Source organism: Aedes albopictus, chromosome 3, assembly GCF_035046485.1.
Source record: "Aedes albopictus strain Foshan chromosome 3, AalbF5, whole genome shotgun sequence".
Lineage (NCBI taxonomy): Eukaryota > Metazoa > Arthropoda > Insecta > Diptera > Culicidae > Aedes > Aedes albopictus.
The window spans coordinates 309,531,989-309,558,562 of record NC_085138.1 but is presented as its reverse complement, the minus strand read 5'-3'; the positions used below and the strand labels follow the sequence as shown (position 1 = coordinate 309,558,562).

General features: G+C 41.7%; 1 protein-coding gene across 2 annotated transcripts in view; it reads right to left on the bottom strand.

Moving 5' to 3' along the window:
• Positions 1-26,574, bottom strand: part of LOC109431029 (muscarinic acetylcholine receptor DM1-like) — a 493,708-nt gene that overhangs the window by 402,496 nt on the left and 64,638 nt on the right. For both annotated transcript variants that reach the window (XM_062842432.1, XM_062842433.1), the window contains exon 2: positions 2,561-7,800. The gene's annotated coding sequence lies outside the window, so the exon portion shown is untranslated. The remainder of the gene's footprint in view (positions 1-2,560; positions 7,801-26,574) is intronic.

Genomic DNA, 26,574 nt, shown 5'->3' with positions numbered 1-26,574 from the left:
GCCAGCCGCAACAGTGTGCACCGGCGCGAAAAATGAAAATCGGCAGAGTGACAAACAGCGGCGTATGGCACGCCGCCGATACCTCGGTCGGCGTCGGCGTGGGACAAAAAGTGTCGGCGGCGGCGGCATGGCGCGGCGGCGCACAGGTCTGACCAAAAAGGTTTGGCATCAAACAGCATCTGTTGAACGAGATTGCGAAGCGATGATCAAAGAGCTGTACCGCGCTAAGGACACATGGAAGTTCTACGAGAAGCTGAACCGCTTGCGCAGAAGCTTTGTGCCACAAGCCGACATGTGCCAAGACAATCACGGGAATCTTCTTACGAGCAAGCGTGAGGTGGTCGAGAGGTAGCGGCAGCATTCAAATGAGCACCTCAATGGCGACGTTGCAAGCACCAAGGGTGGCGTGGTATCAGATTTAGGAGTACGTGCGCAGGACGAAAGATTCCCAGCTCCTAACCTCCAAGAGAATGAGGAGGAGGAGGTTGGACGATTGAAAAACATCAAAGTCACTGGAGCAGATCAACTACCAAGCGAGCTTCTAAAATATGGCGGCGAAACACTGGTGAGAGCATTGAAGTGGGTCATTACCAAGATTTGGGAGGAGGATGTATTACCGGAGCAATGGATTGGAGGTATCGTGTGTCCCATCAACAAAAAGAGCGATAAGTTGGACTGCTGGAACTATCGTGCGATAACTCTACTGAGCGCTGCCTACAAGAAACTCTCTCAAATCTTATGCCGCGGTCTATCACCGATTGCAAGAGAGTTCGTGGGACGATATCAGGCTGGATTCAGGGTGAACACGCTACAACAGGTCAGATGTTCGCCATCCGCCAGGTGTTACAGAAATGCCGCGAATACAACGTGCCCACACATTACTTGTTCATCGATTTTTAATCGCCGTATGATACAATCGATCAAGATCATCTATGGCAGATTATGCACGAATACGGATTCTTGGATAAACTGATACAATTGATCAAGGCAACGATGGATCGAGTGATGTGCGTAGTTCGAGTATCAGGGGCACTCTCGAGTCCCTTCGAATCTCGCAGAGGGTTACGGCAAGGTGATGGTCTTTCGTGATTGCTGTTCAACATTGCTTTTAGAGGGTGTAATTAGGAGAGCGAGGATAAACCCAAATGAAACGATTTTCACGAAGTCCGTTCAGCTGCTTGGTTTCGCTGATGATATTGATATTATTGCTCGTAAATTTGAGAGGATGGTGGAAACGTACATCCGACTAAAGAGTCAAGCCAGGCGAATCGGGTTAGTCATTAATGTGTCGAAGACAAAGTACATGATGGCAAAGGGCTCCAGGGAGGAATCTTCGCGCCCGCCACCCCGAATTTATATCGAAGGTGATGAAATCGAGGCGGTTGAAGAATTCGTGTACTTAGGCTCACTGGTGATCGCCGACAACAACACCAGCAGAGAAATTCAGAGGCGCATTGTGGCTGGAAATCGTGCTTACTTTGGACTCCGCAGAACTCTACAACCGAATAAAGTTCGCCGTAACACTAAGTTAACTATGTATCTACAAAACGCTGATTAGACCGGTAGTCATCTATGGGCACGAAACATGGACCCCACGTGCAGAGGACCAACACGCCCTTGGAGTTTTTGAACGGAAGGTGTTGCGTACCATCTACGGCGGAGTGCAGATGGAAAACGGGACTTGGAGAAGGCAAATGAGCCACGAGCTGCAGCAGCTGCGAGAGAACCAGCCATCGTCCACAGCGCCAAAACCAGGAGGCTACAGTAGACACGTCACGTTATGAGGATTTTGGATAACAATCCGATTAAAATAGTTGTCGAGACCCATCTTTCCGGTGCAAGAAGACATGGTGCGCAGCGAGCTAGGTGGATCGATCAAGTGGAGGACGATTAGCGGACCCTACGCAGAGTGCGAAACTGGAGACGCACAGCCATGGACCGAGTAGAATGTAGACGACTCAACAGCAGACGTACAGCAGCGGACACTCAAGCCTTAGTCTGTTCGATATGGCAAGTAAAATTCAACCACCTCCAGCTCATTTCAGAATCTGAACTTGAATATATGGTATATGAAAACTTCTGCGGCTGAACCTACATAAAATCACGAAAAAATGATGTACGATAAACACAAGGATTTGTTAAGTAAAACTAAGTTTCAGATGTTATATGACATGTGATTTTGTTTTTTAAAACAAAACCTGTGGGGTCAGGTCAACGAATTTTCACCGCGTCCCTAAATCGCTGATGAGAAATAAGAAGCCTAATTAACGATTTCTAAATACGAATTATATATTTGTGAACTACATGTTATGCCACTACCATGTAAACCCAATTTAACTGTCGGATATCTATTTGTGGCATCATCATTTCCTCTTCCAGCGAGCTTTAAATCATTTGATATCTACCATTGCTGGTTCATTGAACTTCACACATTTGGATAAATTCAATCAACAGAACGATAAATCCTTGCTGTCGAGCCTCCGGCTAGCAGAGCCACCATAATCAACCCAGAAAATAAAACAACGCTCCTCTTCACCACGGCGGACGCGCCACCACTTACCTTATCATATAACAATCGTACGTGACTGCTCCCTGTGGTTGTGGATCCATTTTGGCTGTACTCTACCCATTATGCCCCACTGTCAATGAATCTCCAATTCCGATCCGGATAGCAGATACAGTCAGACCACCACACCACCGTTCCAAGCCGAAGCCTCTCTGATGCGGCCTCTAAGCGACGCACATTCACACTCACAACGGTTCACACGACGACGGCGGATGTCACTTCACTTCCGACTGCGACCAAAATGAAATTTGGCTTGGTCATTTTCAGCTGTCGTTGGCAGTTTTTGTTCCAATCTGTTATTGGTAGCGCGCGCGCACGCGATTATCGCCAGCTTCCGGTCAACAGAAATATTCTCGTCCGTCACTGTCCATCAACTCGCATTCGGCTATAAATTATTTATCTCCCGTAATTCTCCAACCACCACCGGTCAATGTCATCACGAGTTCACCACCACCGTTTGGATTCCAACTATTACGCCATCCGGTGGCCAGTGGATCTGGATGCATCGTACAACTTCCCAGTGCACTGCCTATGTCCTAGGGTCGTCCGTTGATACAACGCCGGTATCCAATTCTAATCTGCAAACCGATGTCAGTTTTCAATTCTCTGGCGACGATAGTTCTTTTCCACTCATCGAATGAAAATCGAGTTTTCCTCTTCTCGGTACTCATTAAAATTGCATTGGATCATAATTTATGCAATCACCGCAACTTTACCGGGGAAAGTTCAATACCTGGGTACACCATCATTTACAGATTAAATTACACTCAATGGAGGTTTTTGACGTAGGACTACGTCTCTGTTTTCTATACCCGGTGTCATTTCAAAATTTATGAAACCAAGAGCGTTACGTTTGAGTGAAAGATTTTAAACGCTCACAGTACCTTTCCCACTGAACGAAATGATAAACAAATCCCGTTATCCGAGAGATGAAACTCCCGCGTTCAATTTGTAATATTCGGTGAACCTAAAAATCATTGATAAATAGTTGAAAAGTTGTTTTAAAGTTAGACATTGAAATCGCTGAAATCTATAAATATGGGTAGCGGACAAATTTTCTCGTTCAGTATACCAACGCTCTCTGATTGGTGCGCATCGTGGGGGCAACTACGATGCAGGAAGGAATGCGATCATGCGAGAGCTGATCGTCAGTTCCATTTCGACCACCGTCGAGGTGACACCTCGAGCTGGGCAGCGGCACATCGACTCAGCGACGACACTTGGCTATCGTACTGATAGCACCAGGAATCTCATTCACAACAGCAAGCGGCGGGCCAGTTTTCGATTGCGTCTAGCGTTGAGCGCGGAGAAAATCAACACGAATTGCGTGGCATTGTAAATTCATCAAAATCGTCCATTATTCAAACGGTTCTTTTCAGGACTATCGAAAAAGATTTCTCAAGAGTTAATTGGATGAATTTCCACCCTCGATCGAGAAAGGTGAACCTAGTGCAAAGCAAGGACAGAGCGGCGTTTCTCAGCAAAAGCAAAGCCGGTCATTAATCGCATGCACGGCAGCAAGCGGCGGGCCAGTTTTCGGTGGCGTTCAGCATTTAGTGCGGAGAAAACAAACACGCATAGTGGCATAGTGAATTCATTTAATTTTCCTCCTAATTTAAGGACCATCGAAAATGATTTTTCAAGAGCTGTGAATCGGATAATTCCATTCCAACGAACGGGAAAAGTGTAGTACAACCGAAAAGTGAATGATTTTGAATGCTTGGTGACTCAGCCAGCAACAATTATGACGTCTAATTGTTCCACCCGGACTTTGGCAACGCATTATCATATCCGGACCATTTTGCGTGAAAAATGTTTCAATTCTAACATTTTCCAAATCATCTAATATTTTGGTTACATTATTCGTTCAATGGAAATTTTCTCATTTCTCGGTTGATTAATCGTTTGATGCGTCTGGAGCATAAGGGGCGGGTCATGCAAACGAAATTAACTGAAAAGCCAGCCGAATGGGAGGAGCTTCATCTGCCAATCTAGGGGTATAAAAGCAGTGTTCTCTGTTTTCTTTCGTCATTTTCGTTGGATCAGTCAAGGAGGTTGGAGGTGGATGTCACCTCCAGCAAGGCAGCAGCACAACAACCCAGCGACTACTCTCGGATATCGTGCTGATGATAGCACTTGGAATCGCATCCATGGCAGCGGCGGTGGGCCAATTTTCGACGGCGTCCAGCATTCTCCGCACTCCGCAGCGAAAACCAACATGCATTGCATGCCATGGTGAATGCATCAAAATCGTCCATTATTCAAACCGGTCCTTTTCAGGACCATCGAAAATGATTCCTCAAGAGTTAATTGGATAATTTCCAACATCGATCGAGATGTAGTGCAACCAAAAAGCAAAAGACAGAGCATCGTTGCCAGCAATAGTGAAACTGGTCATTATTGTAATCCACGGCGGTCCAGTTTTCGGTGGCGTTTATCATTCAGCACGGAGAAAACCAACACGCATTGCGTGACATGGTGAATTCATGCCATTTCGTTCCTAAAATCGTCAATTAATCAAACGGTCTTGTTCAGGACCACCGTTAATTATTCCTTAAGAGTTTGTGAATCAGCTAATTTCATTCCATCGAACGAGAAAAGTGTGGTGCAATTGAGAAGTGAAAGATTGAATACTTGGTGGCCCAGCAATAATGATGAAACCGGTCACTAATGGCCTAATGGTTCCACCCGGAATTTAACAACGCATTATTCTATCCGAACTATTTTGCGTGAAACATTGTTTAATTAAAATTAAGTTTAAACATTTTTCGAAAATGTTCGAAGGTGAATATATGACGAAGCCACACCTAGAATTTTCTAGAGCACAAATCTGAAGAACCGAATGTCGGTTTGCGCTTAAAAGTTGATCGTTTGGTTACCCGCTGGTGGTTTGCTCATTTCTCGGTTGGTTAGTTGCTTGATGCGTCTGGAGCATTCGGGGCGGGTCATGCAAACGAAATAAACTGGAAAGCCAGCCAAATGGGAGGAGCCTAATCTACTAATCAAGGGGAATAAAAGCAGTGACCTCTGTTTTCTTCCGTCATTTTCGTTGAATCAGTCAAAGGGAATGGATGTCACCTCCGCAGCTGCGCACCAATCCTGCGATGACTCTCGGCTATTTAGCTGATAGAACCAGGAATCTCTAGAATCTGGAACCAGGAATCTCAGGCTATATGGAACAGGGCCCATATAGCCGAGGCGGTAAACGCACGGGTATTCAGCATGACCATGCTGAGGGTAACGGGTTCGATTCCCGGTTGGTCCAGGATCTTTTCGTAAAGGAAATTTCCTTGACTTCCTTGGGCATAGAGTATCTTCGTGCCTGCCACACGATATACACATGCAAAATGGTCATTGGCAGAGGAAGCTCTCAGTTAATTACTTTGGAAGTGCTCATAGAACACTAAGCTGAGAAGCAGGCTTTGTCCCAGTGAGGACGTTACGCCAAGAAGAAGAAGAAGAAGAAGAAGAACCAGGAATCTCATCCACGGCAGTAAGCGATGGCAGTTTTCGATGGCTTCCAGCATTCAGTGCGGATAATTTTCAATTGTCTTGCCGAAATCTCCTGTTATTTAAAAGGTCCTTTTCAGGACCAGTGAAAATTATTTCTCCAGAGTTATGAATCGGATAATTAAAAGCGACAGACTGAAAACTTAGCAACAGTATAGCCGGCCTCTAATTGTTGTTCGCGTAACTATACAACGTATTGTTGAATCTAGAATATTTCATGAAACTGCAATCAAAATTATCTAAAATTTCGTTAACAGCAATTGAGTTGTGTCAAATACACATGGCTACGGTGGCTCCATCTGTTCATTTCATAGCGGCAATTTTAGTTATTTTAATGATTGTTGCGATCGCAATATGATGTTTGGGAAGCTATGGCTTAACGCCTTTCAATATTATAATCATTCTTTCCTTTCGACGAAAATTCTTTCAAACTACGGTTGAACATTTATCTTCAAAATAAAATAATACTCAACCCTCAAGTGATGGCCAACCGCGCGAGTTACGGAAGGTTTAACTAATTAACATCTTATGAATGCGTTGAGTGAAATGGATCACATAGGTAACAACACATCACTCCGCCGATTTGAATTTTGCCAGCATACATTGTGTAGGCCTTTTATCGTCGGTTTCCTGCAATAGGGGCACAACTCAAAAAATGTGAATTTTCAGAATAAGCGTTTGAAAATTGGCAATCATGAAGCACCTCCTGCAAATTCACTTATTTCTCTCATCATTTGACAAAAGTCAACAAATTTTGATTGTTGTATCATTGAAAAAGGGTTGAAGGACTATCTGTTTCATGAATTTTTGACAACTATTTTTCAACGACTATTGAAAAAATTGACTGATTTTGATTTGTGCCCTTACTGCGGAAAATTGGTGAAAATGCCCAAATCTCGCGTTTCTCATCGAATTTTGGGACGGGTCTTTGTGAGATGAAATTTTACATAGTTTTTCATCATTTGCCATCAAAATCTCAAAAATGACATATTTTGAGTTGTGCCCCTATTGCAGGAAACCGACGTTATGTGATAAATTCGTTATGCATTTATTTACGAAGGTCGGACAACAATGACACGAAAAATCAGCTGATTTAAGACTTCAAATTAAAGGGCCCATTTCAATATATAAAAGTCGGAACCTCATGCCAGCCTTTGTCCTACGTCAACAATGCGGTTATGTCTCAGACATTACCCACCCCTAGTTTTCAATGGAAATAACATGACGCAGAATGCGGAGATCAAAAAAACCATAACCGTTTTCAGAATAAAAAAAATGCGTTCCTATCACCATCCAATATTCAGTTGATTGATAGCAGTTGAAATTTTTCGCTCACAACCACTCAGTATTTCAATTTTTGCCATTCTTCTGCTGCGAATCGTTGAAACACTCGTTACTAGTCATATGGGTTTTTTCTATGAACAACATAACCTAGTTTTTGTCCGCTGCCATACAAATAATACTAACTGCGATTCATCGTAGTGACATTTCCACGTGCTCCAACGCTTTTGATTGCATTCATTTCGATCTGTATCCTGATGGTAAAACACTTTACTGCTGCTGCAGTTTTACGAGGCTCTGGGCTTTTTTAATAGTTGAGTATCTCTACGGTGCCTAGTCTACTTCTACCAGAGAACTTAAGCTGTTTGCCGGAAACGGTTTTAAATGCCTCGCGTGGAACTGTTTTACTGCCCCCCGATGTGATGCTTCCGTTTGCTTGCGACCTGGAAATGGAAAACCGGAAATAAAAAGTTAATTGACTTGCTGTACGGAACCGGAGCGAAAACATGTTTTGATCGTATGGTTTGTGGGAAGATACCTAGGTTGAAAATAATGTGCTTTTCATGTCTTCTCAGAACAGTACCAAAAACTAACAAACACTAAAATTGCACTTAGCCTAGAAAACTGTAGATCTCAGTTCTCGTGTAGGTTGAAGCCTTCTTCAATGATTTCTGCATCCTACCATCATTAAAGTTGTTTTACTCTGCAACATCAGGGAAATGCATATGATATATAGACGGAAAAAGTGACTGGAGCATCTGCAGTATAATTTCAATAAACCCTATATTAAATTCCTAAGTAAAATTCTATTATGTTTGATAAATTTGAGAGATGAAGATTCAGAGCTCTTAAAATATCAACGGTGAAAACTTCTGGAAACATATTTTTACAACTAATATAGAATACCTGCAGCATACCTTGCATATTAGCCCGTCAACGCCCAAGTTGTCTCACAACTTAAAATCTTCAAATAAATTAGTTATCAATAGTTGAATTCCACTAAATTAAACAAGATTTCAGGAAAAAATTAAATCTATTGTGCAGATCCAAACAAAAATTTTCAATGTAGATCCTCAACATCTGTTAATCTTCTCAAATACTATTTCAGCACAACTTTTACACTACTGTTACATTATCATCCGTATATAGATACAAACAACTCTAAACGAGAAAAGGAAATAACTACCATTCAAAAAAAAATAAAAATTCGCGAAGGAAACTCGGGAAAAGTACCGGAAGGAATCCTGAGAGAACACAGGAGAAATTCTGAAATAATCTCTAAATAAACACCAAACGAAATCTCTAAATCAACACCAAACGAAATCTCTAAATCAATCTGGTAGTAATCACTGAAAGAATCTTCCAAGGTATCCTGGAGGAGTCCCTGAAGATGCCCCTGAAGAGATCGCTGGAAGAATCTCGGGTCAATTCATAAAGGATTTCCGGGAAGAATTCTTGAATGAATCTGGAAGGAAATATTGGAGATATCAATGCGGAAATCCTGGGAAAAAAGAATGAAGGAACCCCGGGAAAAATTCCTGAACAAATCCCGGAAAGAATTCTGAACGGAATCCCGGGAGAAACCCCAGCAAGAATTTTGAAGAATGCCCTGCCGCTATCTCGAAAATATTCCGTTCAAGAATCGCGAGAGAAATTGAAGGGTTCCTGAGAAAGCAATCCCAGGAGAAATTCCTGAATAAAACACAGGAATGATCAATGCAAGAATGCTCGAAAGCAACCCAGCTGAAATCGTTGAATTGAATTCAAGAAAAAATCCGAAGAAATCCATAAAATAATCTTGGAAGGTAACAATGAAAAATCCCTGGTAGAATATTTGAAAAAATCCAAGGAGAAATCCTTCTAAAACCAGAAGGGAACCATAAATGAGTCTCGGGAGGAATACTTGAAAGAATGCCGGAAGGAGTCCCGAGAGGAACCCCCGAAGTAATACTGATAGAACCTATTGGAAAATGTCGGAAGGAATCACAGAAGAAATCTTTTAACCTTTCACTACGGAGATGAACCAGCCACCGGCTGAAAGTCTCGACAATAAAGGTATTCATTGATTCCACCACCAGCAACACGCTAATGCTGAGTACAAGAAGAAAGATTTTTCCATCGTGTTGTACAATATACAACTGTGCCATCAATCGAGGGTTGAAGAACGCCAAGAAAAGTATTTGAAAGGGCAACTGAATTAATCTTAGGAGAGATCCCAAAAGAAAACCCTAGGTAAAAATATAAGCAAAAATCTTTGAAAGAAGTTCTAAGAGGAAATTCTAAAGGAATCCCGGGAGAAAACCTAAAAGGAATCCTGGAATAATTCCTGATAGAATCCAAAGATTAAACCGTGGAAAAAATCCATAAACATTCCCAGCAGCAATCCCTACAGGAATTCCAGGAAGAATCAGTGAAGGAATTCCCGATTGAATGCCAGAAAATATCTGTTCAGCAATTTAGGCGAAGCACTGGACTGTCCTTGGCTATGGCACAGCAGTAGAGAAATGGGGCTTCGGTTTGGAAGAAATAACACTGGATCACTTTTACTACTTTATTTCTCTTACTACTAACTATTTACTCTTGGGTCACTTCACTACGCGTTGTCCAAGCACTTTCTCACTTGATATTTATTTTCAACTGACTTGCAACCGCGAATGGGTCGCGCTTATATACTCTATTTCCAGTATTCGCGAATCACGTGGAAGGTTCTACGCGCGCGGAGAACCCACGTGACGTGTGTGAAACGAACCATCATCACCATGCTGGATACAGGGCGACGAGAGTCGATGATGACGATGATGATGACGAAGTCTGCGGCGGCGGCGTTCGCTGCTGCTCTTACGGTATGATCTCACGGAACTCACTCTCTCGCTGTTGGTCGCTCGCTATTGTTCCATCGGCTCGGGTGAGTGTGTGTACTTCGTGATGATGCTCGAGAATGGTTCCGATGCGATGGTTGGTGTTGGTCGCGCAGCATAGCATGATGCTGCCCTCGTTGGAAACGTACATATTATGTTCGCGAACATACTCCCGCCCGTTGGAACGTAGTTTCAATTGTAGTGGTTACTGGTTGTTGGTGACCTTTAGGTAATGTCCTTACGAACTGCTGGTAAGTATGCTCCGGCTGCTGCACGATTCTGGTGCTATCCAGAACATAAATCGCACACATACGTCGATGACACGAAAACTGCATAGGATGACTTTGTAGGCACAAAATTGAATCCAGGCGACTCCCGGTTGAAGAACTTGGGTTTCGTAAATAAAGCGGTTGAACTATCCTCGCACCTCTCCAGGATGACACAGCGTTGCTTAAGGAATTCGATCGTCTGCGCGAGTTCGAAGTTTGGCCTCGGGAAGTTCTATTTAAAAAAGACACAACTTACTTAAACACTAAACTAAGACTACTTTATTCAACCCTGCTTTACTTATAATTACACTTCATTCCGATGTGGCCAAGAATGCCATCACAGCACCTCGTGGTCGGAGTCCGATCGACCACACTCGATTACCGCTGACGATGCTCCATGCCCCAGTCGCAAACGATCGATGAAATTCGGCCAAGTCAGCTGGCTCCGACGTTAACTCGCGTATTCTGGAAGCTCCTTCTGGTCAATTGAAGCTTCCCACAACTCACGGGTCTGGTCATCCAATGTGCGAGTAAGTATAGTAACCACGAGCAGCTCCGACATTCCTGAAAGCGGTTGACCAAGCTTGCTGAGGTTCTCCACGTGGCGGGTGCATTCATCGATGAGCCTCCGGAAGTCCTTCGATGACTTTTCGGCCATCTTCATGTTTAAGAGGCCCAGAAGGTGCGATTCCAGGATTAGTCGCTTGTTGCCAAACCTTTCATCAAGGATGTCCCATGCACGCTGGTAATCACTGTCCTGCAACGTCTCCAGACCACTCCATCGGCATCTCCTTTCAAGGAGTTCTCGCGCGGCACCCATTTGCTTCCCGCTCTTTCTCGTGTTCATCAAGGAGGATGAGTGAGAAAAAAGAAAAAGCTAGATTCGCCAATGCTGTATACCCACCCACCTTTTCAATTGAGGTGTTAGGGTCCAATGAATCAAGTGAGGTACAGAACAAATAACGACATTCCGCCGTGTGATCAATGCGAATCTAAAACAAGTTGATTCACATCGAGCCCTGATGAAGATCCCAACCACAGGATCGAAACGTTGGCAATGATCTAATTAACGCTTTTCTGTGACTGAAAGCCGAAAAATACAAACTTCATAATGACCAAACTTCTCGTTCCAGCTCTCGAGCAGCTCGAACCTCGTACAGGATCATAAACTGGAGCTAACACTCTTCTTGGTCCTCATGTTTGTCTGATGGAGACAGGGCATTGATCTCTTGATGGAAACTCGTATATTCGGTGTGGGCATTTTCAAGCTCAACTGTTCGAAAAATAAATGTTATAACATTTTTTTTTTCCTGCAGCCTTCTTCCTCAAAACGGTTTCCAAGCGCGAGAGCGCCAGTACTGGAGCACAACGACGACAGAAATTTCTGTTTCTCCCGTTTTCGCATTTTTCTGCATTTCAAACCGCTTCAAGACAAACTTCTTTAGGGGAACAAAGCCCAAAATGCCAAGATGGGGTAAAATGGCCCAACTCATAAAATCATTCCTGAATGGGACTTGATCATTACTATTGGTGAATGGTGTCAAGATATGTTTGCATCGAACATTCATCTAGAAGCTAGGCCACGAAACCCACGAAAAATCTTTTGATTTCCCAATGAAAATTGGCAACTTCCGGTTTTCCTTGCAATTAAGGTTTTCTGCTGATTTTATTACCAGTCAAGTGTTTCCAACGAGATTGAGGCACGCATGGAGACGCATGGTTGTTGATGTCTACGCTTTCCATGTTAGAGGTCATTCAAATATTGCGATCATCATTTTGCGGGGAGGGGGGTAACACTCCATTTATTGAGTATACGAAAAAAGCGGGACATAGGGGGGAAAAGGAGTCGGAAATGCCCGAAAACTGATGGACGTAATTGTTTAATGTTTTCATGAAGTGGCATCTTACCCCATGGCAGATGGTCTTTTTGCACCACTTCCGTTTTACGAATCAGTTTTATAAATCGCTAAAAATCAATGAAAATGCAATAATTTAGTGAATATTTTTGCTGAAGTATCGAGCAAATATTGTCTAGTTGCTGTTACCACTTTGAAAGCCTAACAAATGAGGCTAATCATGATTGAAAACGATGAAAGTTTGAAAAATGGCATTTTACCCCACTTGACCCTACATGCCTCACAAAGCTAGGAGTGTACTCTAGCTATTTGTGCAAATCGATTTAAATTATTTATTAAAACAAGTTAGTTATTAGCAGTTGAAAATATTTGACATTTTTCGCAATCACCCGCCTCAGCATGACTGCTCATAAATATTTTCGTGGGGAAGCGAAAACCATCAAGCGTCTGCTTGACTGCCGTTGGCGCGGCGTCTGATGGTATTGGTGCTGCCGTTGTTTTGTTTTTATATTACTGCCGGTATCGATGAACGGTAAACAGAAAAGGAAAAAAAAACTCAACCTGATGAAAAATCTTTGGTAATCAGCAAATCATTGTCAAATGAGAAAATACCAAACAATACAAAATCTAAAAAAAACTACAAACTTTAAAATTGAACTTTAAAGCTGATATTTTTTGACAGTACATAAAACAGAATTCCACTCACAATATCTTAAGCTGTTAGTACACAGGGTCAAACATTTATCAAAAATGAAACCAGGGTTCCTGATTTCTACTTTTCTACTTTGTCGCTTAAGGGCGGACGGGACGGTCGGGGAAATATCCGCCATTGCTCTGTTGCTACTAAGATGGTAATCTCAGATTCTACTTCATATTTTGCAACAAAAACCTATCACTGTGTATGCTCACTTGGAGTGCATATGCTGATTGTTTTTCAGCATCTTTAGTGCGATAGAACTCGAGATTACCATCTTCAAAATCGCGAGGCAAATTGTTAGAAAGAGAGGCAAGATAGGAAAAATAACACGGCATCCCGTTTCACCTTAAGTTTGTGTGTTTGCTTATTATCAGCGACGACAGCGAACACCGGCGAACGGTGGGAAGCCACACATGGAATTTAAACATTCGTCCACATTCGCATCGCAAGCGATCGAGCGGTGATGCGATTCGTGAGTGATATTGCGCGTACGAATATTTGAAGTTTTCAAACAATGTTTATTATTTTCTTTGCTAATCTAGCATTTCAACAACAATACACTAAAAACGTATGCATTACATGCAAAAATTCTCTTCTAATTATGATAATAGCCGCTTCGATCGCTCACCAGCATTCGCCATTCATTCATTCGCTTGCGATCCAAACTGCGACGATCGGCAACGAATATCCATGTCAAACAGCTTGCGCTTCGCTTCTCGCTGATGATGGGGTTGCGTGTTTGATCACGACAATCGGCTTGCTGCATCTTTCTCGATTCGCTTCAACAAAGAGGAGTGAATATGAATGGCGATGGAGGCGAATATACCCATCCTTGAATGAAACCATAGCTCAAACATATTGATTGACTCGATCAAATTTTCAGTAGTGTCAACACATTAAGTCGATTAAATTAGTTGACTGAGTTAGAGCAGAATGTCGTTTAGAGCCGTTTGAATTTTACGTAATACTAAGGAGCGGGAGGAGATCTTGCGCTAAGTTTGGCTTCACACAATATTTTTTTAATTTTTTTTCCTACTGACACAAACGTTGATACGTGAGAGTGGGAGGGAGTCTAGAATTGTTAAATGTTAAGCACCAACAGACGATCTGAACGCTATAACTTGTGTAACAACGGTTTGATCGCTTTGGGATCTTCCAAAGTTTTTCAGCCCACCCAAGGCTATACTTCAACATCATCGGGGCAGTTGCTATCCATCTCTCAGCGAGACCACACGCGTTCGGTTCTTTTACGTTTTATTTCAATCTAACATCATGCTTGCAAGGAAAAATTGTGTTGTGCTGGACACATCAGTTCTTCCGAAACGGCCAAGCATCGCCGATTTAAAACAGTTTTTGGATTGTGAGTTGGAGTTGGATATGACGCTAGTAAAGAGCATCCAACCCCACATCGTGCGGCATGTTATTTATATGACAATGCAAAGTGAAGAAGCAGCAGTCAACATTACATCAAAGTACCACTTGAAGCACTTAATGAATTGTGAAGGGAAGCGACTTCCAATTCCACTGCCGATTTACATCGATAGCTGCGCTGTCGACGTTCGTCTACATGACCTACCGGAGGAGATCGAAAACCACACGATCACTACCCATATGCAGCAGTATGGCGAGGTGATCTCCATACGGAACGACGTCTGGAGAAGCTACTTTCCTGGACTCAGCAACGGAGTACGTGTGGTACGTATGCAGCTGACCCAACCCATTCCATCATATATCACGGTGGCCGATGAAACAACGTATGTTTCTTATCCGTCGCAAACACGCACCTGCCGCAATTGTGGTGTTAAAGATCACCCAAAACTGCGGTGCTCTGAAGCGGTAGCATCCACAGCGAACAAACAGCCGGCGCAGTGAAAAAAATCTAACGAGGCATAAGTTCCATCAACGCTCGCTGAAAAACAATGGCCATCTCTCTCCAAACCGGAGATCAGTGGTAAGGGCAAAACAAAAAACATGAAAACAATAAACCAGATCCCAAGCGACAGCGATCGGTCGACTCAGACACAGCTAGTACCAACGCATCCAAACGTATCGCACCGCCTCTATCCTTATCCAGCGAAAGTGATAGCAACGTTGGTGATTTTGATGTTCCCCCCGCTCCCGCACCATCGCGATACCGACGTGGTTCGTATTCACACATCGACGACCCCGTTCTTCGACAACAGTATATTGAAGAGGAGACCAGAAGGATTAATGAATTGATAGAACAAGGATATACACTTAATTAAAATGTAATTAATTAATACAGTTATACGGCTCCGTGATGCCTAGTGCGAATGAGCTTAATAAATAAATGCTAAGTAAAAAAAAACATCATCGGTAGTAAAGTTTAAGAAAAGTATAAGCCCCTTAGAGAAAAATGTGACAAAGTAAGTTTCCCCATACTAAATCCCATAGAAATGTCAATCGTAATGCGGAATACGGGGACGCAACCAGTTGCTCTCAAATTTTGCACAGTTGCTTTGGACGCTAATCTGAATTGAAAAAGCTTTGTATCCGAGTTGATAAGATCAAATTTAAAATTTACAATACAACGTTGACCCACTCTATTTTTTTTATTTTTTTTTATTCCTGTTCGGGTTTGTCACTGCGACCAGTTTTTAGATCTATTGTGACATTACCCGTATCCTTAGTGTAGTGCATGTCGCATTACTCAATTGCCATTGAGGGGCAATAAAGTATCGATTTTGATACAGTTTTTGTTTGGTTTTCTTAGAAAACAAAACAAGAGTACTGATATTGGCCATGCATCGGAAACCTAGCATCACCCTTGTTTTACTGCTAAATTCTCCCCAGTAGGAAGTTTAGGACCCGGGTTTTAACATTAGCAGCAATATCATTCCAATAATGGAACATGTGTTCAGTAATAAGGATTCTAGTATGTTCCTTGCGTACTAGCACTTTCCAGTCTTCGAAGAGTTAGTACATACATGGATCCCTAACCCAATTTGATTTCCTTTGCATTGAGTTTAGCCTCAGATGGTGAGGTTTTTAACTATATGCAAAGTAAAGTTGGTAAACTCAGTTTTATTCAAAAACTGGAAGTCACCAAAACATCAGTAGTAAGGACTAAATACTATAATTCCTTGAATAACCAGAACACATATTCCAAAATTGAAAAATAGGACGACACTAGATTTCGGTTTGGTAGATCTATCACCGCAACGCAACCCAAAAAGGCGATCTACCCACGCTACGGGCTCCGTTAAAGATCGAGCATCTTTTAAACCCCCTCAACCATTCATCCCTCAGCACGGGTCGCCTGACACCTTGGATTGGGGTTACCTGTTTGGTGGACTTTTACCCCCGGAACAGGTGGTCCGTAGTGCTATTCTAAGCCGGCAGCTACACGGGCAACCCACTCTATTACTAATGCCGTAGAACAACGAATGTTTGATGAACCAAACCATATGATGCATTAAATTGTCCTTTTTAAGTAATAAATGAGTGTCTATCGTTTGACCTAAGTTTTCCATATGCATCATAAACTTCCCGAGCGGCAAGTAGACACAAACTGATGTTTTATATGATTTAGTGATGTGACTGCTAATGTTTTTGATCACTTGGCAATTGTTTGGCGCATTTGTCTATAACGCAGTTCAGAACCCAATACATAAATATGATATTCGTCAAACTTATAGATTAGTGTTTTTCTAACTCTAATATTTTCGGCGCAAAGCTGATAATATTACCACTTACTGATACTAAGAGATCGAATTTTTTGATCAATTGAATATTATTAACGATCATGAAAGACACTTTCAAACTTTCGTTGTAGTATGGGACATGCTATATACATTCGCACTATGATCATTCACATTTTTGCATAAAAGTTAAAAGTTAACACTAATTATGTGAAATTTTTGAAACCTTTTCATGTTGTTTTTTTTACTGTGTCACTTGGACATCTCGCCGTTGTTCCATTTTAACCACATCATGAAATTCCCATCTACTCGTGCAACGAGACAAATAGCAGCAGTGACAAGGGACGCGCAGTTGACCGTGGTCCGAAGGACCATGCATGTTTCATGACAAGAGAGCCAAGTTTAAATATTCATTCATTCTCAACTTGTTGGTCTTGGCAGTGCGCGGTGGCACCAGCTGCAACATTAAGTTGCCATTTTTGTGAGCCTTTTTCTAGCGACGACGGGACGATGCGGCTGTGGGCATCTTCACATAACCATATCTTGAACGGTTTAGGCGAATCGATAAAATGGCTGGATACTGTAACCGTCTGGCGGTTTTGCTGCATGGTGAAGGCAAAGCAAAAAAGGATCGAATATCTCAATGTCCACCATCCGCATCATCAGCTTCCTTCACCCACTTGGGTGGATGTATAGATGAATGTAGATAGATTGATGATTGTACGTAGCTATGTAATCATAATCTGCTGAACCTCGCGGCCAAACGACTCGGGTTCACAAAGCTCATCTTCTCCAACTGTGCTCTCCCAGGTTTGCATAGGCAGAATCGTTCGGGTCAACGTTTCACGGGGTAACCTATCAATGATTTCAGCGGTGTGCTCAATCGGGTGGAAGAAAGGACAACTTGACTGGGTAGGATGAATGGAATTCGATACACTTACTGGCGGGTGGATTTTCTTTCTTTCCCATGATTTGGAAACCGTTTCGTCCAGGCCAAATACATTGTGGGAATGATGTTCAGTGGAATTATCGTGTTCATGAAAAATGAAACGAAATGTAACAAGGGAAAAAATCATGCATAGATTCAGATTCCTGTTTCCAAAGCTATACAACTAAATGAGTTACCATCACAATCTATAGAGAATGTTACACTTGGTTCTGGAGATAAAAATGACAAAAGAAGTAAGAAATACAATCAGGAAGGGATAAACCCCAAATAAATTAACATTGTAAATAGAGTGAAAATAAGAAAGAAAACAAAGTTACAAATATAGTACTCATATACATAATTCAAAATAAGCAATATAAACAAACAGGAATTCAAACCAATAAAAAATCGTGTCGATGTCTTTTAAGCAGAAAGGTACATAATCATAAGTATACAACCAAAAATAAACACACCCTTGCGTAGCAAATATCACAAATCATCACACACGATTCCAAAACATCTGAAATCGTCTGCTTTCCATCTTTATCTAATGATAACTACAGCAAGCAACCAGTATGTACTTTTCCTTACATTACCGCAGCAGCGGCATGAGTGAGTGGTGATGATTTATCGAATTATTTAAATGAGCTTTCGATCGTCTTCCATTTGGCTTCGCAGCACCTACTATTGAAACCACCCGCCAACCAGCCAGCCATCCAACGAACAAATGAAAAGCAGGAACGAACATACAAACCCACCCAGCTCAACACCCAACAACAGAGCCAGCCGAAGGAAAATTTCCATGCACACTGACTGGTGCTCGGCTTATGTCATCGACTTTCCAAACACATTAAACATACAGCACAGTCAACCTCTAACCGATGCGATAGAATAAGAACGCATGCAATGTGATTCTGTAGGAATACACTCCCGATCAAAAGTTTGGGGTCACCCCCTCAAAAACATGTCATTTTTTTAGGCCCATATCTCCACCGATTTGCGTCCGATTTCAAAACCCCAGGTCACATTCAAAAGATAATAAGTCAAAGAAACTTTGAACATGATTTAAAAGAAACTTTTTCAAAAAAAATGTGTATGTAAACTTAACCCAAAGTTGCCAAATTTTCTAAAAAAAATAATATAAACTTGCGGCAGTGTCGTTGGAAATTGGGTCAACCAAATTTTAAGATGAGAGCGGTAATATAACCCATTTCCTATTAGCTTTCAACTGCTTTTTACAGAACTTAGCTAAAAAATCTAGAAAAAAAACTAGGAGTGGGTTATGTCTGAGACATAACCGCAATGTTGACGTAGGACAAAGGCTGGAACGAGATTCCGACTTTTATATTTCCATAATACAATGTTTGTTGTTATGATAATACAAATGGTGGACTGATGTGTTGAGTAAAGTTGTTGTGTGATCGCTTTCGCTGAACGCATTCACAACCCAACATACACTTTTGCTGTATAAGAGTAAAACAAATCACTCTTAAGCTAACTTTAGCTCAAGAAGCTGTTATTCAGCTGGTTCGGTTACTTGGAAAGATGTTGACTAGTTCAAGAGATATTTCGTTTTGAAGAGAAATGGTTAAATTACTGTTCTACGAGAGAATTTCCATCGAGCGGATAAAATTATTAGATAATAGAACGGCGTTAGATAGATCTTTTCAACGAAAGTTTAACGTGAAACTCTTTTGACAATACGTTGTTTTCATCCAGGAAGAACATATTAGTGGCCGACTTCACTATTACTGAACTACCAAGCTTTCAGTCTGTCACTATTAATTATCCGAATCATAACTCTTGAGGAACCATTTTCGCTGATCCTGGAAAAGACCATTTATAAAACGGAAGATTTTGGCAAGACATTGCATGAATTCATCTCGCTATGCGATTTTACCCATACTGAATGCGGCCGTTTGCTGTCGTGGGTGAGATTCCTGGTGCTGCCACCACGGTAGCCGAGAGTCACCGCTGAGTTGGTGTGCTGCTGCCTAGCTGGGAGGTGGCATCTCCACTGTCCTTGACTGATCCATGGAAAATGACGAATGATAACTAAGGAAACAGCTTTTATGCCCCTAGATTAGCAGATGAAGCTCCTCCTATTCGGCGGGTTTCCCAGTTTGTTCCGTTTGCATGACCCGCCCACATTGTGTCAGACGCTTCAAACGACTGCAACCGTTCTTTGAGACAATTTCTAATCGAACGGATAAACTAATTGAAGTATTGAATAGTTAAGATCATTTTAGTTCGATAAATATTAGAAAGAAACAATGTCTCAGGTACAATTGTACGAATAAGATAACGCGTTGCCAAATTTCGGGTAGAAAGATTAGTGACCGATTTTGCTGTTACTGAGCCACCAAGCATTCAACCATTCACTTTTCGAATGCACTACACTTTTACCGATCGTTGAAATATATCCGAAAATTATCCGATTCATAACTCTTAAGGAATAATTATCTCTGGTCCTGAAAAGGTCCGTTCAAATAACGGTTGATTTTAGAAAGACAATTGAAAATTATCCGCACTGAATGCGGGAAGCCATCGAAAACTGCATCCGCCTGCTGCCGTGAATGAGATTCCTGGTTCTATCAGATAGATAGTCGAGAGTCGTCGCTGGGTTGGTGCGCAGCTACCCAGCTGCGGAGGTAGCTTCCATTGCCGGGCCCACCGCAGCCGTGATCAGTGGATGAGATTTCTGGTGCTATCACTCGTCGCAGTTGACGTGCTGCTGCGCAGCCGTGGACGTCATATCCACCTCCACCCTCCCTGACTGATCCAATGAAAATGACGAAAGAAATCAGAGGGAACAGCTTTTATGCCCCTAGATTAGCAGATGAAGCTCCTCCCATTCGGCTGGCTTTCCAGTTTATTTCGATTGCATGACCCGCCCCGCATGCTTCGGACGCTTCAAACGATTTTCAACCAAGAAATGAGAGAAATTTTCATTTAACAAATAAAGTAACCAAAATATAAAAAGATTTCGTTCATTTTAATTCGAAAAATGCAAGAATTAAACAAGGGATCGTCCTTAAATTACGGCACACAAAAATTAGTCATTTTCAACCCCTCCTCATCCCTATGTCACACTTTTTGTATGGGACCTCTGAAATTTTTGTATGGGTTGTCACACTTTGCTGACCCCCCCCCCCCCTTTAAACGTGACGTAATTTCTGGACGCTCCCCAATGTTTCACGAAAAATTGGTTCTGATAGGACAATGCGTTGCTAAATTCTGGGTGGAACGATTAGTGGCCGGAATTCAATTTTTCATTTTTCGATTGAACCACACTTTTCTCGATTAATGAAATGAAATTATCTGATTTACAACTCTTGAGGAATTATTTTCGGTGGTCCTGAAAAGGACCGTTTGATTAATTGACGATTTTAGGAACGAAAGTGCATGAAAACATCATGTCACGCATTGCGTGTTGGTTTTCTCCTTGCTAAATACAGGATGCCACCGAAAACTGGTACGCCGCTTTCTGCCATGGATGAGATTCCTGGTGCTATCCGCACGATAGCCGAGAGCTGCGGCTGGGTTGATGTGCCACTGCTCAGCTGTGAATGTGACATCTACCCTGCCTGACTGATCCAACGATAATGACGAAAGAAATCGAAGGGAACAGGTTTTATGCCCCTAGATTTGCAGATGAAGCTCCTCCCATTCGGCTGGCTTTTCAATTAATTTCGTTTGCATGACCCGCCCCTCATGCTCCAGACGCATCAAACGATTAATCAACCGAGAAATGAGAAAAGTTTCATTTAACGAATAAAGTAACCAAAATATTGGAAGATTTAGATTATTTTAATTCGAAAAATGGTTAAATTAAACAATGTTTCACGAAAAATGGTCTGGATATGATAAAACGTTGCTAAATTCCTGGTGGAATCATTAGTGGCCGGCATCATTATTGTTGCGAGGCCACCAAGCATACAATTTTTCACTTTTCGGTTGCACCACACTTCTACCGAGCGATGGAATGAAATAATTATCTGATTCACAACTCTTGAGGAATAATTTTCTATGGTCCTGAAAAGAACCGTTTGAATATTGGACGATTTTAGACAGAAAATTGACATGAATTTATCATGCCACGCAATGCGTGTTAGATTTCCCCGTGCTGAATGCTGAACGCCGTCGAAAATTGGCCCGCCGCTTGCTGCCGTGGATGAGATTAGTGATCGCCTTCACTGTTGCTGAACCACCACCAAGAATTCAATCTTTCACTATTTGTTTTGATCACACTTTTTCGGTCGATGGAGGAAATTTATCGAATTAACTCACTAGAAAGCATTTTCGATGGTCCTGCAAAGAACCGTTTGAACTATGGACGGTTTTAGGAAGAAACTGAAATCAATTCATCATGCCACGCAATGCGTGTTGGATTTCTCCGTGCTGTTCGCTGGAAGCCGTCGAAAATTGGCCCGCCGCTTGCTGCCGTGGGTGCGATTCCGGATTTTGCTGCTGCCTCTGCCACCACCGTCGATCAATCCGATGTTGAAACACTTCCTTGGTCTGCCGCGTTAGACGGTTAGAAGGTGAATGTGCAACAGCACCCTTGCCAACAACCACCGACACCGAACCGACACGGCCGTCAAAGAATAATGAGCGAAAACACAAACGAAGAAAGTGGGCAGCTCTCGTTCGATGCGTTCACCTCGAGACGACAAAGGCAAATGAGGGAAGATGCGAAGAAGCAGTAGCTTTTATATTCGACGGGAGCATCCAAAATGTGCTCGATCGTGATTGGCTGGAATAAACATGGGTTCACTTTTCCCAATTTTTCAATAGTTTGTTATTGAAAAACAGCAAATATTATTATTGGACATAATTGGTGTAAAGATTTCCAATCGATTGGAGCCAAAATTTTGAAAATTCAACGAGAAATGGCTGAGTTATTAACGCTCAAAATCTCCACTTCAAACGTAACGCGGCCGATTTCTGAAAATTTAGAATGACACCCGGTATAGAAAAGAGAGACGTAGTCCTACGTCAAAACCCTAATTAATCCACCTAGCGGTGATGGTGCCTTTCTCGTGCTTTAAAATATCCTTTCAACAAAACTCAAGCGACGTGTTGATGACATTGACATAAATATAAAATGGAAACTGCTTGCTAAATCTACTCAATATGGATACATTTTATATTAGCAGAACATCCAATATTCAGAAAATATAAGACAACTATCCAAAATTCAAACCAAACAAGTGTTATGAAGCCGTAAAATTTCGGTCATCATTTTTTGACTCCGGATATCTACCCCAACTAAACTAAGCGCCATCTTGCACATTGAGACACCATCTTGGATGTTCTGGTGGTCATTTTTGGATTCTGCACCTAAAATTACATAAAATAATCACCGTATTGAATTTTGGCTTATCGTTTATGGTTTTCTGGTTACCCGTTTTGGACGAAGACCGGCATTCTTTGGATTTTGGACCACTATCTTGGATACTCTGGTGGACTCCGAACATATTTCCCATACCAAATACACTTATTTTACATAGTTCTAGAGCTCAAAATTCATTAAAACAGCCGCCATCTTCTGTTGACGCGATCAAATTCTTATATTTCCATTCAACGTTGACCCATCCTGCTATAAATTTATACCTTAGGAATCTGGAATGGTACGATTTGATGAGATCGCTTTAGATTTGTCTATATTTTATTCTCTATCATATATGAGAACTTAGACCTATTCGTCACTGTTGTTCATACCTAACGTTTATCAGGCCATTAAACAAAGCCACGATTTAATTTTTCACATGAACATTGGTTCTGCTACACAACAGCTAGTCTGTAATGTGATCTAAGGCTATTTTCTTGCTAACCGTTCATGAGATTATCAAAAAATCTGCGATCTGATGTGCCGTATGTATTTAGTTCATTTTTATATTTGGTAATTTCCGGTGGTATACCCGGATCTGATTCCATGACACTACCAATTATGGTCTGAGATTATTTCATTGCTAATTCTTCACCTTCACCTAATCACCGCGATTTGATTTATCGGGTTTGATTCACTTTTACTTCTAATCACTTTCGAAGCCACAGCTGAACCCGCAACACTACCGGGAATCTAATGTGGTCTGACCCTATTTTTCCATCAGGTTGTCGATTAGTCGTGATCAGTCTTGTTAGAGATCACAGTCATTTGAACCTTTTCGTCGATATTGGTCCTCCTTTGTCTCCGACATTCGCAACACAAGCAATCAAACTACTGTTCGAAACAAAAATGTCAAACGAATGCACTTCACGACGATAGCGGCATCAGGAGACGGTTCGGCTTTTGTTATTCCTGTCTTCTTCCATAATATATTGCCCATCTATGTGTCGCATTCAATACAACATGCAAGAATAAACTAATATTAACATTCATAATCGGAATTGGGTGAAAACCTATGCGTAAAGCTAGAATGAGACAAATGTCATCGTGTCAGATGACATTAATTTGGCCCTTTCTTATGTTTATTGATCTTCGTTCTAATGCTCGTGTTGTGTGTAAGAGGTAACGGTAGCGCACGAATGTAACAAAGCAAGCTGACACACGACTGCGGTAGCGAAATGAAGGTAGTAAAAAGTGTCGAATGTCGTCAAGACTGGTCGTGATTTGATGTACCGCATCCATGGGTTTGGTTGAATTTTACATTTTACTACCCGGATCTGATTCCGGATAACTACCGGCTGAACCAAATATGGTCTAACATTATTGTATTGTTAACTGTTCATCGGTTAACCAAAAACGTTGCAAATTGAAGGTGTCACATGCAGGGTTTGACAATTTCGACGGGACTCTCAGAACCAATTCCGGAACACTACCAGTTGTCTCTAGTGTGATCTAAGGCTATTTTCTGGCTAACTGTTCATCATGTTATCGCAAAAGCCACGATTTGATGTGTCACATGCCTGGATTAGGTTAACTTTTATATTTGGCCTCTTCCGGCTACTCAAAACCGATTCCGAAACACTTGCTGGCCTGGTTGCATTAGGTAATCTAAAAAGCCGCTATTTGATGTGACGCATGCACGGGTTTGTTTCTCTTTCAGATTTGACCACTTCGGCGGGAACTTTGGAACCGGTTCTGGAACACTACTGGTTCAGATACGGTCTGAGATCATTTTCCTGCTCATTGTCCATCAGGTAATCGAAAATGCCGTGATTTGATGTGTTGCATGTATGGGTTTGGTTCAATTGTATATTTGGCCACTTCTAGCGGGACGGCTAGAACCGGTTCCGGAACACTACCGGTTCAGTTATGGTCTGAGACTATTTTCCTGCTTACCGCTCATCAGGTTATCGAAAATGCCGTGGTTGTATGTGTCGCATGCATGGGTTTGGTTTACTTGTATATTTGGCCACTTCCAGCGGGACGCCTAGAACCGGTTCCGGAACACTACCGGTTCAGATATGGTCTGGGAATGTTTTCCTGTTTATTGTCCATCAGGTCATCGAAAATGCCGTGGTTTGACGTGTCGCATGCATGGATTTGGTTCAATTGTATTTTTGGCCACTTCCAGTGGATCGCCTAGAACCGGTTCCGGAACACTACCGGTTCCGGAACACTACCGGTTCCGGAACACTACCGGTTCAGATATGGTCTGAGATGATTTTTCTGCTCATTGTCCATCGGGTCATCGAAAATGCCGTGGTTTGATGTGTCGCATGCATGGGTTTGGTTCAATTGTATATTTGGCCACTTCCGGCGGGACACCCGGAAACGGTTCCGGAACACTACCGGTTCAGATATGGTCTTGGACTATTTTTCTGCTTACCGCTCACCAGGTTATCGAAAATGCCATGGTTTGATATGTCGCATGCATAGGTTTGATGCGTTTTCATATCTGGTCCCTTCCTGGGGTACCGTTCCGGAACACCTAAATGGCCATAACTCCGGAACGGCTGGACCGATCCGAACCATTTTCAATAGGAAACAATAAGACCAGATTCCCCGCCGAATGAACCGTCGGTCGATAAAATCGGTTGAGGTTTACTGCCAAAAAGTGATGTGAGTTTATTTGTACACACACACACACATACACACACACATACACACATACATACACACATACAGACATCATCTCAATTCGTCGAGCTGAGTTGATTGGTATATGTGACTCGATACTCCGAGCCTTCTATCAAAAAGTCATTTTTGGAGTGAACATATAGCCTTTCCAGTACACTTAGTGTACGAGAAAGGCAAAAAGTTATTTAGTAAATTAACTCTACATGTCATCGGCCACAAGTTTGGGGTCACTTTCATAAAACGTGGAAAAGTGATTTGGTAATATCTTCGTCATCTATAGTTCAATTTTAATTATTTTTGGCTCATTTCAAAGATAATTAACTAAATTTACGTTTGATGTCTTTAACTTAACGTATTTAACGATTTTTGTATATAAAAATGTTATGTAAAGTTAACACATTTCACCACATTTCAAAAAATGAGGCAACTTTACATTAAGTTTAAGTATGTAAATTTCAACAAATATGTGTGGTTCAATTTCTATGCAGTAAGTATTATTCATTGTGTTTCAAATAAGCCAAGAAGAATTAAAATTGAATGAAAGATGACAAATATATCAACAAATCACTTTTCCATGTTTTATGATAGTGACCCCAAACTTTTGGCCGATACATCATTTTGAAGGGTAACCCCAAACTTTTGGTCGATGACATCAAGGATAATTTACTTAATAACTTTTTTTTCCAGATTTTTTAGCTAAGTTCTGTAAAAAGCAGTTGAAAGCTAATAGAAAATGGGCCATATTACCGCTCTCATCTTAAAATTTGGTCGACCCAATTTCCAGCGACACTGCCGTAAGTTTATATTTATTTTTTAGAAAATTTGGCTTTTTTGGGATAAGTTTACATACATATTTTTTTGAAAAAGTTTCTTTTCAATCATGTTCAAAGTTTCTTTGACTTATCATCTTTTGAATGT